We start from the raw sequence: 13,303 nt of genomic DNA on the forward strand, positions 1-13,303 counted from the left end.
AACACTAAGGACATTCAAATGGTCAATGGATAGACATATGGACAATAAGGGAATAGTGTAGCTGGGCTTTAGAGTGGTTTCACAGGTCGGCGCAACATCGAGGGCCGAAGGGCCTGTACTACGCTGTAATGTTCTTTGTTCTATGTTCTATGTTCTAACCCGGTTTCCCCCCCCCCACCCCCCGCCCCAGTTAGGATCCCTCCTAACTGCTTTACTCCCCCCATTGCACTCCCGCAAGTCAGCTGACTCCTGCTGACCCTGGCTACTCCCGCCTCTCCTTCGACTCCTCCCATTGTGGGACATACCCTCCTCCTCCATTACCCATCCACAGGCTCTCCGCCTCCCCCTTCCATCCCAAGCGCAGGAAACAACCCTCGCTTCCCCACCCCGGCCCCGCCCCCTCCAGCCTTCAGCATGGGAAAAAGCCCGCGCTTTCCACCTGCTCGGCCCCGTCACCTCTGCCGCCGCTCCTTTTACAGGCACAGTCCCCTCACCCCCGACTCGGGCCTCACCCTCCCCTGCGGGGCCCCATCCCCCCTACCGGCCATCCACCCCCACTCCATTTACTTACTCCCCTCCAAGAGCCCACCCGACAGACCCAACCAAAACAGTGCCCAACCCACCCTAACCACCCTCATCGAACCAAACAGAAATAAGAACAAAACCCCCCCCCTAAAAGTGTAACACCCCCCAACAGCAATCCCCGACAACCCATCCCGACCCTCAGTTTGTGTCCAGTTTCTCAGCCTGAACAAAGGCCCACGCCTCCTCCGGGGACTGAAAATAATGGTGCCGGTCCTTGTAGGTGACCCACTGCAGCATGCCAAACTTCACCCCCTTTCTGTGCAGCACCGCCTTCGCCCGATTGTACCCGGCCCTCTTCTTCGCCACCTCCGCACTCCAGTCCTGGTATATTTGAACCTCCGCGTTCTCCCACCTGCTGCTCCTCTCTTTCTTGGCCCACCTAAGCACGCACTCCCGATCAGTGAACCGATGAAACCGCACCAGTACCGCCTGTGGCGGCTCGTTAGCCTTGGGACTCCTCGCCAGCACTCTATGGGCCCCTCCCAGCTCCAGGGGCACCTGGAAGGACCCCGCTCCCATCAGCGAGTTTAGCATGGTGACCACATAGGCCCCCACGTCCGACCCCTCCAGCCCCTCTGGGAGGCCCAGAAACCGCAAATTCTTCCACCTCGACCGATTCTCCATCTCCTCGAACCGTTCCTGCCATTTCTTGCGCAGCGCCTCGTGCGCATCCACCTTTACCGCAAGGCCTAAAATCTCGTCCTCGTTGTCGGAGATCTTTTGTCGGACCTCGCGGATCGCCACCCCCTGGGCCGTCTGGGTCTCCAGCAGCTTGTCGATAGAAGCCTTCATCGGCTCCAGCAGGTCCGCTTTAATCTCCCTGAAGCAGCGCTGGATAACCTCCTGCTGCTCCTGCGCCCACTGCATCCACGCTGCCTGGTACCCACCCACCGCCATTAGGGGGCTCATTTGGGACTGGAGTATTTTTGAGCGGGTGGTTCGGGTCGGGCATGTGGCCGATCGGGGACACTATTTCCACAGTCTGTTTCCGCCATGGAGCACGAACGGCTGCTGGAGGCCGCCGCCAAGCGCATGCACAGCTTCTGGCCTGGAAGTGCGGGGGGGCCGTATTGGCAGCTGGAGCTGCAAGCTCCACGACAGCTAGCCCCTGGCAAGGCTGTGAATCAGTGGCCTTTTGACACCAGTTTTTCTGGCGTAAAAGACCACACTTTTCACGACAGCGTGGGGACATGGTCCCTGAAACGGAGAATCCAGCCCATGCTGTTAGGTAATTTGGACATTCTGTATTCTTCCTCTGTGTACCCGAACAGGCGCCGGAATGTAGCGACCAGGGGCTTTTCACAGTAACTTCATTGCAGTGTTAACGTAAGCCTACTTGTGACAATAAAGATGATTATTATAAAAGTAATGAGATGTTGCTGCAATTGTGAGGTCCTAGTGAGGCCACATTTAGAATACTGTGTATAGTTCTGGTCTCCTTATTTGAGGAAAGATGCATTATTATTGGAGACATTACAGAGGAGGATTACTAGATCGCAGATATGGAGCGACTGCCATATGAGGAAAGATCTGTATTCCTTGGAGTTTAGATGAAAGAGAGGTCATATAATTGAGGCATATAAGATTCTTAGGGGGCTAGACAGGGTAAATGTTGGGAAGATATTTCCATTTGTGGAAGAGTGGAAGACCAGAGGGCATAGTCGCAGAATAAGTGGGTCCTCATTTAAGGCGGAATTGAGGATGAATTTCTTCTCTCAAAGAGTGGTGAATCTTTGGAATTCTTTATACCAGGAAGCTGTGGATGCCGAATCCCTGAACATGTTCACGGCTGACAGCAATAGCTTTTTAGTCAGTAGGGGAATTAAAGGTTATGAAAGAAGGCAGGAAAGTGGACTTAGTAAGTGTTTGATCAGCAATGACCTTTGTTGTGCATCTGGGAATACATTTATGCTGGTCCTGCATCCTGTGATATGTAGTGACGTCAGTAGAGTGTGCAGGTTTTGAGCAGTTCACCATCTTGATTGTATGAGCAACACCCTTAATAAACCTCTCATCATGTTTTACAAGAATCCAGAGTGTGGAGCAAAAAGGAATATAAGAATCTTATTAAATGGCGGAGCAGGCAAGAAGGGCTGAATGGCCTGCTCCTGTTCCTGACTTTGATTCCACGTGCCTTCACGCCGGCGGATGCTCCAATCTCGCTGCAGTGAATGGAGATTTGGCTGAGCGCCAAATTCTTCGTCCTCGCTGGCAGAGGTAGCAAGGTGATCTCACAACGGAGAACCCTGCCCCCTATTTCTTATGGTCTTCTTATGATGCGTGGAATCAGTGTAAGAATTAGTGTGGAGACTATTCAGATCCCATATAACTGATGAGATAAAGAAGTACCCATGAAGAAATAATGTTCACATTGCAATTATACCAGGGGTCTAACATCCGTGGTTCAACCATTGGATGCATAGTTCAACAATCATTTAAAGATCATGAGCGGGTTTCTCCGTTCCTGAGACAAAATGTTGACACCGGCGCAGAATTCGTGAACTTTCACGACAACAAAACTGGCACCGAACTTGGACCAATTCAGCGACTGTGGAGGGGCTAGCACCAGTGCACGTGGAACACTATCGATTTGAATGAAAAACGGTGTGGGATTCGCCGGGTCCATGATTGACAGTTGGGAGGCTGACAAACTGTAGCCGCATATGCACATTACAATCCCCACACACACTCATCCCAACAAGATAGCACTGGCTCTGCTGGAGCGCGCCCATACAGTGATGGGTTGGCTGGGGCCAGAGGGCACCTAAAGGAGTGACTTGGGTGGGGGGGGACCCATACGTTCCGTGGCCATAAGATTACAGTGGGCTGTCAGCGGTGTGCGCAGCTGCATGGCTGCCTTTCCAGCTGTGGCAATGGTATTCTGTGCCACCCTGACCACACAGCCCACCTGCTGGCTACTCCCCACTGGCCCTGGCAGAAGCCCGCTGTCCAGTGGCACAACTGTCAGCAAACTATGGTGATGTTGACCACTTTTCCTTGGGGGTGCTTTTGCTAATGCTGTTGGGGAGGGTTTAAACTAATGTGGCAGGGGGATGGGAACCAAATGAGGAGGTTAGTGGACAGTAAGGAGGTAGTAACTAAAGTCTGTGAGGAACTAGATCATGAAGTCAGTGTGACTAAGGGGAAGAGTAGGCAGGGAGCAGATGATGAACGCAAAGGGACTGGTGGTCTGAGGCGCATTTGTTTTAATGCAAGAAGTGTAGTAGGTAAGGCAGATGAACTTAGGGCTTGGATTAGTACCTGGGAGTATGATGTTATTGCTATTACTGAGACTTGGTTGAGGGAAGGGCATGATTGGCAACTAAATATTCCAGGATATCGATGCTTCAGGCGTGATAGAGAGGGAGGTAAAAGGGGTGGTCAGAGAGGATATCACAGCTGTGCTGAAGGAGGGCACTATGGAGGACTCGAGCAGTGAGGTGATATGGGCAGAGCTCAGAAATAGGAAGGATGCGGTAACAATGTTGGGGCTGTACTACAGACCTCCCAAAAGCGAGCATGAGATAGAGGTACAAATATGTAAACAGATTATGGAAAGATGTAGGAGCAACAGGGTGGTAGTGATAGGAGATTTTAATTTTCCCAACATTGGCTGGGATACACTTAGTTTCAGAGGTCTAGATGGAGCAGAATTTGTAAGGAGCATCCAGGAGGGTTTTCTAGAGCAGTGTGTAAATAGTCCAACTCGGGAAGGGGCCATACTGGAACTGGTGTTGGGGAATGAGCCCGGCCAGGTGGTTGAAGTTTCAGTCAGTGATTACTTTGGGAATAGTGATCACAATTCCGTAAGTTTTAGAGTGCTCATGGACAAAGACGAGAGTGGTCCTAAAGGAAGAGTGCTAAATTGGGGGAAGGCAAACTATACCAAAATTCGGCAGGAGGTGGGGAATGTGGATTGGGAGCAGCTGTTTGAAGCTAAATCCACATTTGAAATGTCAGAGGCTTTTAAGGAGAGGTTGATTAGAGTGCAGGACAGACATGTCCCTGTGAAAATGAGGGATAGAAATGGCAAGATTAGGGAACCATGGATGACAGGTGAAATTGTGAGACTAGCCAAGAGGAAAAAGGAAGCATACATAAGGTCTAGGTGACTGAAGACAGACAAAGCTTTGAAGAATAGCGGGAATGCAGGACCAATCTGAAACGAGGAATCAAGAGGGCTAAAAGGGGTCATGAAATATCTTCAGCAAACAGGGTTAAGGAAAATCCCAAAGCCTTTTATTCATATATAAGGAGCAAGAGGGTAACTAGAGAAAGGGTTGGCCCACTCAAGTTATGCGTGGAGTCAGAAAAAATGGGTGAGATTCTTAACGAGTACTTTGCATCGGTATTCACCGAGGCGAGGGACATGACGGATGTTGAGGTTTGGGTTGGATGTTTGACTACTCTAGGTCAAGTGCGCATAAGGAGGGAGGATGTGTTGGGTATTCTAAATGGCATTAAGGTGGACAAGTGCCCAGGTCAGGATGGGATCTATCCCAGGTTACTGAGGGAAGTGAGAGAGGAAATAGCAGGGGCCTTAACAGATATCTTTGCAGCATCCTTGAACACGGGTGAGGTACCGGAGGACTGGAGAATTGCTAATGTTGTCCCCTTGTTTAAGAAGGGTAGCAGGGATAACTCAGATAATTATAGACCAGTAAGCCTGACATCAGTGGTAGGGAAGATGCTGGAGAAGATACTGAGGGATAGGATCTATTCCCATTTGGAAGAAAATGGGCTTATCAGTGGTAGGCAACATGGTTTTGTGCAGGGAAGGTCATGTCTTACCAACTGAATAGAATTCTTTGAGGAAGTGACAAAGTTGATTGATGAGGGAAGGGCTGTAGATGTCATATACATGGACTTCAGTACGGCATTTGATAAGGTTCCCCATGGTAGGCCTATGGAGAAAGTGAAGTCTCATGGGGTCCAGGGTGTACTAGCTAGATGGATAAAGAACTGGCTGGGCAACAGGAGACAGAGAATAGTAGTGGAAGGGAGTTTCTCAAAATGGAGAACTGTGACCAGTGGTGTTCCACAGGAATCTGTGCTGGGGCCACTGTTGTTTGTGATATACATAAATGATCTGGAGGATGGTATAGGTGGTCTGATTAGCAAGTTTGCAGATGACACTAAGATTGGTGGAGTAGCAGATAGTGAAGGGGACTGTCAGAGAATACAGCAGAATGTAGATAGATTGGAGAGTTGGGCGGAGAAATGGCAGGTGGAGTTCAATCCGGGCAAATGCGAGGTGATGCATTTTGGAAGATCCAATTCAAGAATGAACTATACGGTAAATGAAAAAGCCCTGGGGAAAATTGATGTACAGAGAGATCTGGGTGTTCAGGTCCATTGTACCCTGAAGGTGGCTGCGCAGGTCGATAGAGTGGTCAAGAAGGCATACGGCATGCTTTCCTTCATCAGAAGGGGTATTGAGTACAAGAGTTGGCAGGTCATGTTACAGTTGTATAAGACTTTGGTTCAGCCACATTTGGAATACTGCGTACAGTTCTGGTCGCCACATTACCAAAAGGATGTGGATGCTTTGGAGAAGGTGCAAAGGAGGTTCACCAGGAACTTGCCTGGTATGGAGGGCGGTAGCTTTGATGAGAGGTTGAGTAGATTAGAATTATTTTCATTAGAAAGACGGAGGTTTGAGGGGGGACCTCATTGAGGTCTACAAAATCATGAGGTATAGACAGGGTAGATAGCAAGAAGCTTTTTCCCAGAGTGGGGGACTCAATTACTAGGGGTCACAAGTTCAAGGTGAGAGGGGAAAAGTTTAAGGGAGATATGCGTGGAAAGTTCTTTCGCAGAGGGTGGTGGGTGCCTGGAACGCATTGCCGGTGGAGGTGGTAGAGGTGGGCATGATAGTGCCATTTAAGATGTATCTAGATAGATACATGAATGGGCAAGGAGCAGAGGGATACAGATCCTTAGAAAATAGGTGACAGTTTTAGATAGAAGATCTGGATCGGCGCAGGCTTGGAGGGCCGAAGGGCCTGCTCCTGTGCTGTAATTTTTTTTTTGTTCTTCTTTGTTCTTTTGGTACCCTCTCTCCCTCAGCAGCCACAACGCTGGTTTCATGATTTTTAAAAGCACAATTGAACTGCGCTGTTGGGAACTTGGCTCACCGGAGGCGGAGAATCACGGAGGCCCCGGAGAATACCGGCTCAGGCCCACTAATAATATGCAAAGGGTGTTTACTGTACATGCGTTCCAGACCACATTGACGCTGCTGTCGAAGTGACGGAGAATTGTGATTTGATGTCAAATCAGCGCCCGCCTCGATTTTGGCGTCAGAACCAATCACATTTCCCACTTTCGACATCAACCAACAGAGAATCCTGGCCCACATTTGCACCATTTAGAGTAGGTAGATGGTTGACAGACAAAAAACTTTACTAAGAGTGGAAATATACACGGTGCCCCACTTGATATTTTGTGTGCTTTGTTATGATCCTAGCTGATGTTGCTACGGGACAAGTCAAATCCCAGGGTGGAAAATGGCCTGATCTATTAGGGTCCTTCCTATTAAGTCCCTTATTTCCCCTTTATGTTTTTTGCTGTTATCATTTCGATCTATACATGCTTAATGGACAAGTATCTTTAAGTCAAACAGCTTCAAAATGTTGCAACACTGTTATTTTTTCGAGCAACAAAACTCAGACTTTGTGGCACCTGAGAAATGGCACGGGACTTGGTTTGATTGGTTCGCTGGTGGCCAATGAATTTGCCATAAGGCAGTATTCTGCCCGGTAAAAAGTGGTGATTGAATCCTACCTCAGTGGAATGTTTTCCAGAAACCTAAGGAAAGCAGAGTGGAGACCTGGACACTCAAGGAAGAAGGAGCTGTGAGTGCCTGCTCTTCTCTCTCTTCTCTCTCTCTCCCTCGATTGATTGATTGATATTTATTGTCACATGTACCGAAGTACAGTGAAAAGTATTTTTCTGCGGCCTAATGAGCATACACAGTATGTACATAGTAGACAAAAGAATAATCAACAGTGTACATTGACAAATGGTACATCAACAAATAGTGATTGATTACAGTGCGGAACAAGGGTCAAACAAGAGCAGCATAGGGTGTCATGAATATGTTCTTACAGGGAACAGATCAGTCGAAGGAAGAGTCGTTGAGGAGTCTGGTAGCTGTGGGGAAGAAGCTGTTACTATGTCTGGATGTGCCGGTCTTCAGACTTCTGTATCTTCTGCCTGGTGGAAGGGTCTGGAAGAGGGCAAAGCCTGGGTGTGAGGGGTCTCTGACAATGCTATCTGCCTTCCTGAGGCAGCGGGAGGTGGATACAGAATCAATGTGGGGGTGGCAAGCTTGTGTGATGCGTTGGGCTGAGTTCACCACACTCTGCAGTTTCTTGCGATCTTGGGCCGAACAGTTGCCATACCAGGCTGTGATGCAGCCGGATAGGATGCTCTCTATCGCACATCTGTAGAAGTTTGTGAGGGTCGATGCAGACGTGCCAAATTTCTTTAGCTTCTGTAGGAAGTAGAGACGTTGTTGGGCTTTCCTGACTGTTGCATCAACGTGAGTGGACCAGGACAGAATATTGGTGATGGTGACCCCCAGGAATGTAAAGCTATCGACCATCTCCACTTCTGAGCCATTGATGTGGGCGGGGGCAGGGTGTCATACTACGTTTCCTGAAGTCGATGACCAGTTCCTTGGTGTTTCTGACATTTAGAGAGAGGTTGTTTTCGGTACACCATGCAACCAAGTGATCTACCTCCCTTCTGTAGTCTGAATCAATGTTGTTTGAGGTACGACCCACCACAGTCGTATCGTCTGCAAACTTATAGATTGAATTGGAGTTGAATCTTGCCGCACAGTCATGTGTGTATAGGGAGTACAGTAGGGGCTGAGCACACATCCTTGCAGGGCCCTGGTGTTAAGGACTATTGTGGAGGAGGTGCTGTTACCTATCCTGACAGATTGCGGTCTGTTGGTGAGGATGTGAAGGATCCAGCTGCACAAGGAGGGGTCACGACCAAGGTTGCAGAGTTTGGTTATTAGTCTTGTCGGGATGATGGTGTTGAAGGCGTAGCTGTAATCTATGAACAGCAGTCTGACCTTGTTGTCGAGATAGAACAAGAACAAAGAAATGTACAGCTCAGGAACAGGCCCTTCGGCCCTCCAAGCCCGTGCCGACCATGCTGCCCGAGTAAACTACAATCTTCTACACTTTCTGGGTCCGTATCCCTCTATTCCCATCCTATTCATGTATTTGTCAAGATGCCCCTTAAATGTCACTACCGTCCCTGCTTCCACCACCTCCTCCGGTAGCGAGTTCCAGGCACCCACTACCCTCTGCGTAAAAAACTTGCCTCGTACATCTACTCTAAACCTTGCCCCTCTCACCTTAAACCTATGCCCCCTAGTAATTGACCCCTCTACCCTGGAGAAAAGCCTCTGACTATCCACTCTGTCTATGCCCCTCATAATTTTGTAGACCTCTATCAGGTCTCCCCTCAACCTCCTTCGTTCCAGTGAGAACAAACCGAGTTTATTCAACCGCTCCTCATAGCTAATGCCCTTCATACCAGGCAACATTCTGGTAAATCTCTTCTGCACCCTCTCTAAAGCCTCCACATCCTTCTGGTAGTGTGGCGACCAGAATTGAACACTATACTCCAAGTGTGGCCTAACTAAGATTCTATACAGCTGCAACATGACTTGCCAATTCTTATACTCAATGCCCCGGCCAATGAAGGCAAGCATGCCGTATGCCTTCTTGACTATCTTCTCCACCTGTGTTGCCCCTTTCAATGACCTGTGGACCTGTACTCCTAGATCTCTTTGACTTTCAATACTCTTGAGGGTTCTACCATTCACTGTATATTCCCTACCTGCATTAGACCTTCCAAAATGCATTACCTCCCATTTGTCCGGATTAAACTCCATCTGCCATCTCTCCGCCCAAGTCTCCAAACAATCTAAATCCTGCTGTATCCTCTGACAGTCCTCATCGCTATCCGCAATTCCACCAACCTTTGTGTCGTCTTGAGTATTGATTGTAGGGCCAGAGAGATAGCATTTGCTATGGATTGGTTGCCACGGTAGGCGAACTGCAATGAATCGAGACCATCTGGGAGGCTGGCGTTGGTCCGTCTCATGACCAGCCACTCGAAGCATCTCATGATAACAGAGGTCAGGGCCACCGGTCGGTAGTCATTGAGGCACGCTACCTTGTTGTTCTTTGCTACTGGTAGTATGGTGGTCTTCTTGAAGCAGGTGAGGACCTCGGAGCGGAGAAGTGAGGTGTTGAAGATATCTACGAATACACTCGCCAGCTGTTCAGCGCAGGCGCTGAGTGCTCGCCCAGGGATTCCGTCGGGGCCCGTCGCTTTCCGCAGGTTTACTTTCAAGAAGGCAGCTCTTACCTCCGAGGCTGTAATAGTGGATATGGGTGTGTCCAACGACTCCCCCTTGCACTTATCTATTCCCTGTAAGAACACTATTCACGACGCCCTATGCTGCTCTTGCTCATGTATTTGCTTTGTTTGGCCCCTTGTTCCACACTGTAACCAATCACTGTTTGTCGATGTACCATTTGTTAATGTTCTCTGTTGATTATTCTCTTTGTCTACTATGTACGTACTGTGTACATTCCCTCGGCCGCAGAAAAATACTTTTCACTGTACTTCGGTATGTGACAATAAATCAAATCAATCAATCAGGGCTGTTGGGGCAGGTGGCACTGATGTATTGGCTGACTGTTCGAAGCGGGCATAAAACTTGTTCAGTTCATCGGAGAGGGATGCTCCAATCCCAGAGATTTCGCTTGGCCTTGCTTTGTAGTGATTTCATGTATGCCCTGCCAGAGATGTCGTGGGTTTGTGTGTCTCTCTCTCTCCAGAAATGCTGTGAGCTGCTGTATTTCTGAACAGATTGTTACAGCCTCTTGCAGTAAGCCTATTTCCATTCACTGCAGGTGCAAACATTTCCCAGAGCATGCCTGTTTTGAAGGAAAATATACATAGTAGCATGGCATCAGATATTCAGGATGAAGACAGCAATGACTGTGAAGTGACACCAAGCAAACGGTTAATTAACCCACATCCTTTTAAAGGCCCACAGTGTCTCTTCAAGCAAGGTAAAGGAAGAAAATAGCAAACGAGATTAAATAATCAGTGATCAATTCCTTTTGAAAATGAGGAGGAAAGTGGATGAAGAACCGTGCAGTGTTTCTGCAACCAGATCTGTTCAGAAAAAACAAAGTTCTTGGAACCAACAATGTGTTGCCCTCCGATTCTATAAGTAAAGAAGAAGATTTGAAATCTGGAAAGCATAAATTGTTTCAGTCTGTATTACTAAATGGAGAATAGAGCTGTGATTATAAAGTCTCTGATGAGAAGGTAAAAGCTGTAAAACAAAGAATGGTGCATATAAAGCTAACCAACTTTGCGAAGATTAAACCCTCAGCTTTACTGTAGCTGAAAGTAACAATATGAAGGAAAAGAGAAAATGTAAAGCTGGAATGGTTGAAGACTGTTTATTGATTAAAAATGAACCAGGTATCTCCCTCAGCATTGACAATACTGTTTGTAGTTTGGCTGCAGAAGATCCTCAAAATTTTGGTAAACATTCATTGGACGATCAGAAAAGATTGGCCACAAAACACGAGAGACAGAAAGAGGCAGGAATGCAGAAGAAACTCTATAATTTGGACAATCAGAAACCTGCCCAAGGGAAGCACGTTTTCTTTGATTTTGAAGAAGATTGTGAAAACAAGGCACTGTTTGAAGATATCAGAGGGAGTCCTAAAACCAAAGATGCAAACCTATCAGCCGAAGGAGAACAGAGAAAGGGCAGCACGGTGGTGCAGTGGTTAGCATTGCTGCCTCACGGCGCCGAGGCCCCAGGTTCGATCCCGGCTCTGGGTCACTGTCCGTGTGGAGTTTGTACATTCTCCCCGTGTTTGCATGGATTTCGCCCCACAACCCAAAGATGTGCAGGGTAGATGGATTGGCCACGCACAATTGCCCTTTTATTGGAAAAATGATTTGGGTACTCCAAAATAATTTTTTTTAAAGTACAGCGAAACGATATAATGAAGATACTTGAAAAATATGGACAGAGTTGTAGGGAAACACAAGGGTGCATTCTGTTAACTAGTCATGAAGTAGACATGAGAAACTCTGAATCAATAAAGTCATATCCGTCTCAACTAAAACCATGGAGACTGGCTCAGTTAGAGGCTGAAATACAGCGCATGTTGGGTGTGTTGTGGAAACAAGCGAAAACTCTGATGTTGACAGAGCACCAAGTAGAGTTTGGGCGTTTGAAGGCCATGTTAGTGAGCGAGCTGGTGCTGGCCACCCTGGACTGTTCAGACTATTTAAAATGGCCACAAATGCCAGTGACCTGGGGGTAGGGGCAGTGCTACTAGCGCTTCAGCATTTTGAAGTATATGTCCTACATGACAATAAACAAAGCTTATATCGGCCATAACCCGCTTGCGGTTATAGAAAATTTTAAAAAACCCGGAATGCAGGATTATTCTATTGGAGTTTATTATTACAACAGTTCAATGTTAAAATTGTACACATTCCCAGAAAGGATAATGTGATTGCGGATGCTTTGTCACACATTTAAGGACTGACCCGTTACCAATGTAGAGACTTGGGAAGAGAACTTACATAACGGGGATGGATGGATATGTGTTTGTGATTTATGTCTTGCATACCTGAAAATGAAACATCTGTGCCCTGACATTTCATTTCTTTTAAGGAGGAAGGTTTGTAAGAGTCCTTTACAGAATCACAGAATAATAGAGCATCAAAGAGGCCCTTTGGCCCATCGAGTCTGCACTGACGCATGAAAAACATCTGATCTGCCTACCTAATCCCATTTGCCAGTACTTGACCCATAGCCTTGGTCTTCCCTGTTGATTCCTTTATTTCCCCTTTCTTTATTTTTTATGCGGTTATCATTTTTATCCATGGATTCCTAATGGACATGTATCTTAAGTTAAGCAGCAGAGAGAATGAGGAATTCAAAAAGTTGCAACATAGTATATGGTGCTAGTTTTCGAACAACAGAACTCAGACTTTGTGGCACCCGAGAGATGGGATGGGACTTGGTTTGATTGGTTGGCTGGTGGTCAATGAGTTGGCCAAAAGGCAGTATTCTGCCCAGTAAAAGGTGGTGATTGGACCCTGCCTGAGTGCGATGCTTTCTAGAGACCTAAAGAAAGCCGAGTGGAGACCTGGACGCTCAAGGAAGAAGGAGCTGTGAGTGCCTGCTCTCTCTTTTCTCTTTTTCTCCCTCCAGAAATGCTGTGAGCTGTTGTATTTCTGAACCTACAGAGAACCCGAGTGAACAAATCTACAGTGGCAATCATTACAGACTGGAAACAGAAATCTCGAACTGAAAACCTTGTAGGAAGGTGTGCTAGAAAAAAAATCTGAAACAAAAGTGTTTCTGTGTTTGAAAGCATCTGAAACAAACTTTACTTATTATTTTCACCTCCCTCTTCCCCTATGTGGTTGTTTATCTTGTGTATGTGTAAGTGTCTGTAGAGAATGGGGGACAAGTTAAAGTGTGGGCGGGGGTTTAGGAATTAGTTCATTGTTAACCAATTGTATTTGCTGCATATTTCATTATAGTTCTTATAAATAAAAAGTAATTGTGTTTAAATTTACAAACCTGGTGACTGTAATTATTGGACAGCTAAGGGCCAAAGACGTTGGGTATTTT

General features: G+C 47.2%; 1 protein-coding gene across 6 annotated transcripts in view; it reads left to right on the forward strand.

The window, feature by feature from the left end:
• The window catches only part of LOC140390043 (coiled-coil domain-containing protein 148-like), a 301,551-nt gene that overhangs the window by 285,498 nt on the left and 2,750 nt on the right, over positions 1 to 13,303 (forward strand). For 3 of the 6 annotated variants that reach the window (XM_072474899.1, XM_072474954.1, XM_072474947.1), the window contains one exon: positions 10,536 to 13,251. The exons of 1 other annotated variant lie outside the window; for it this stretch is intronic. The gene's annotated coding sequence lies outside the window, so the exon portion shown is untranslated. Of the gene's footprint in view, positions 1 to 10,535; positions 13,252 to 13,303 lie in introns of those variants that run through there. 2 more of the 6 variants (XM_072474930.1, XM_072474938.1) reach the window with 2 other exon arrangements.

This window comes from Scyliorhinus torazame, chromosome 2 (genome assembly GCF_047496885.1).
Source record: "Scyliorhinus torazame isolate Kashiwa2021f chromosome 2, sScyTor2.1, whole genome shotgun sequence".
Taxonomy (NCBI): Eukaryota; Metazoa; Chordata; class Chondrichthyes; order Carcharhiniformes; family Scyliorhinidae; genus Scyliorhinus; species Scyliorhinus torazame.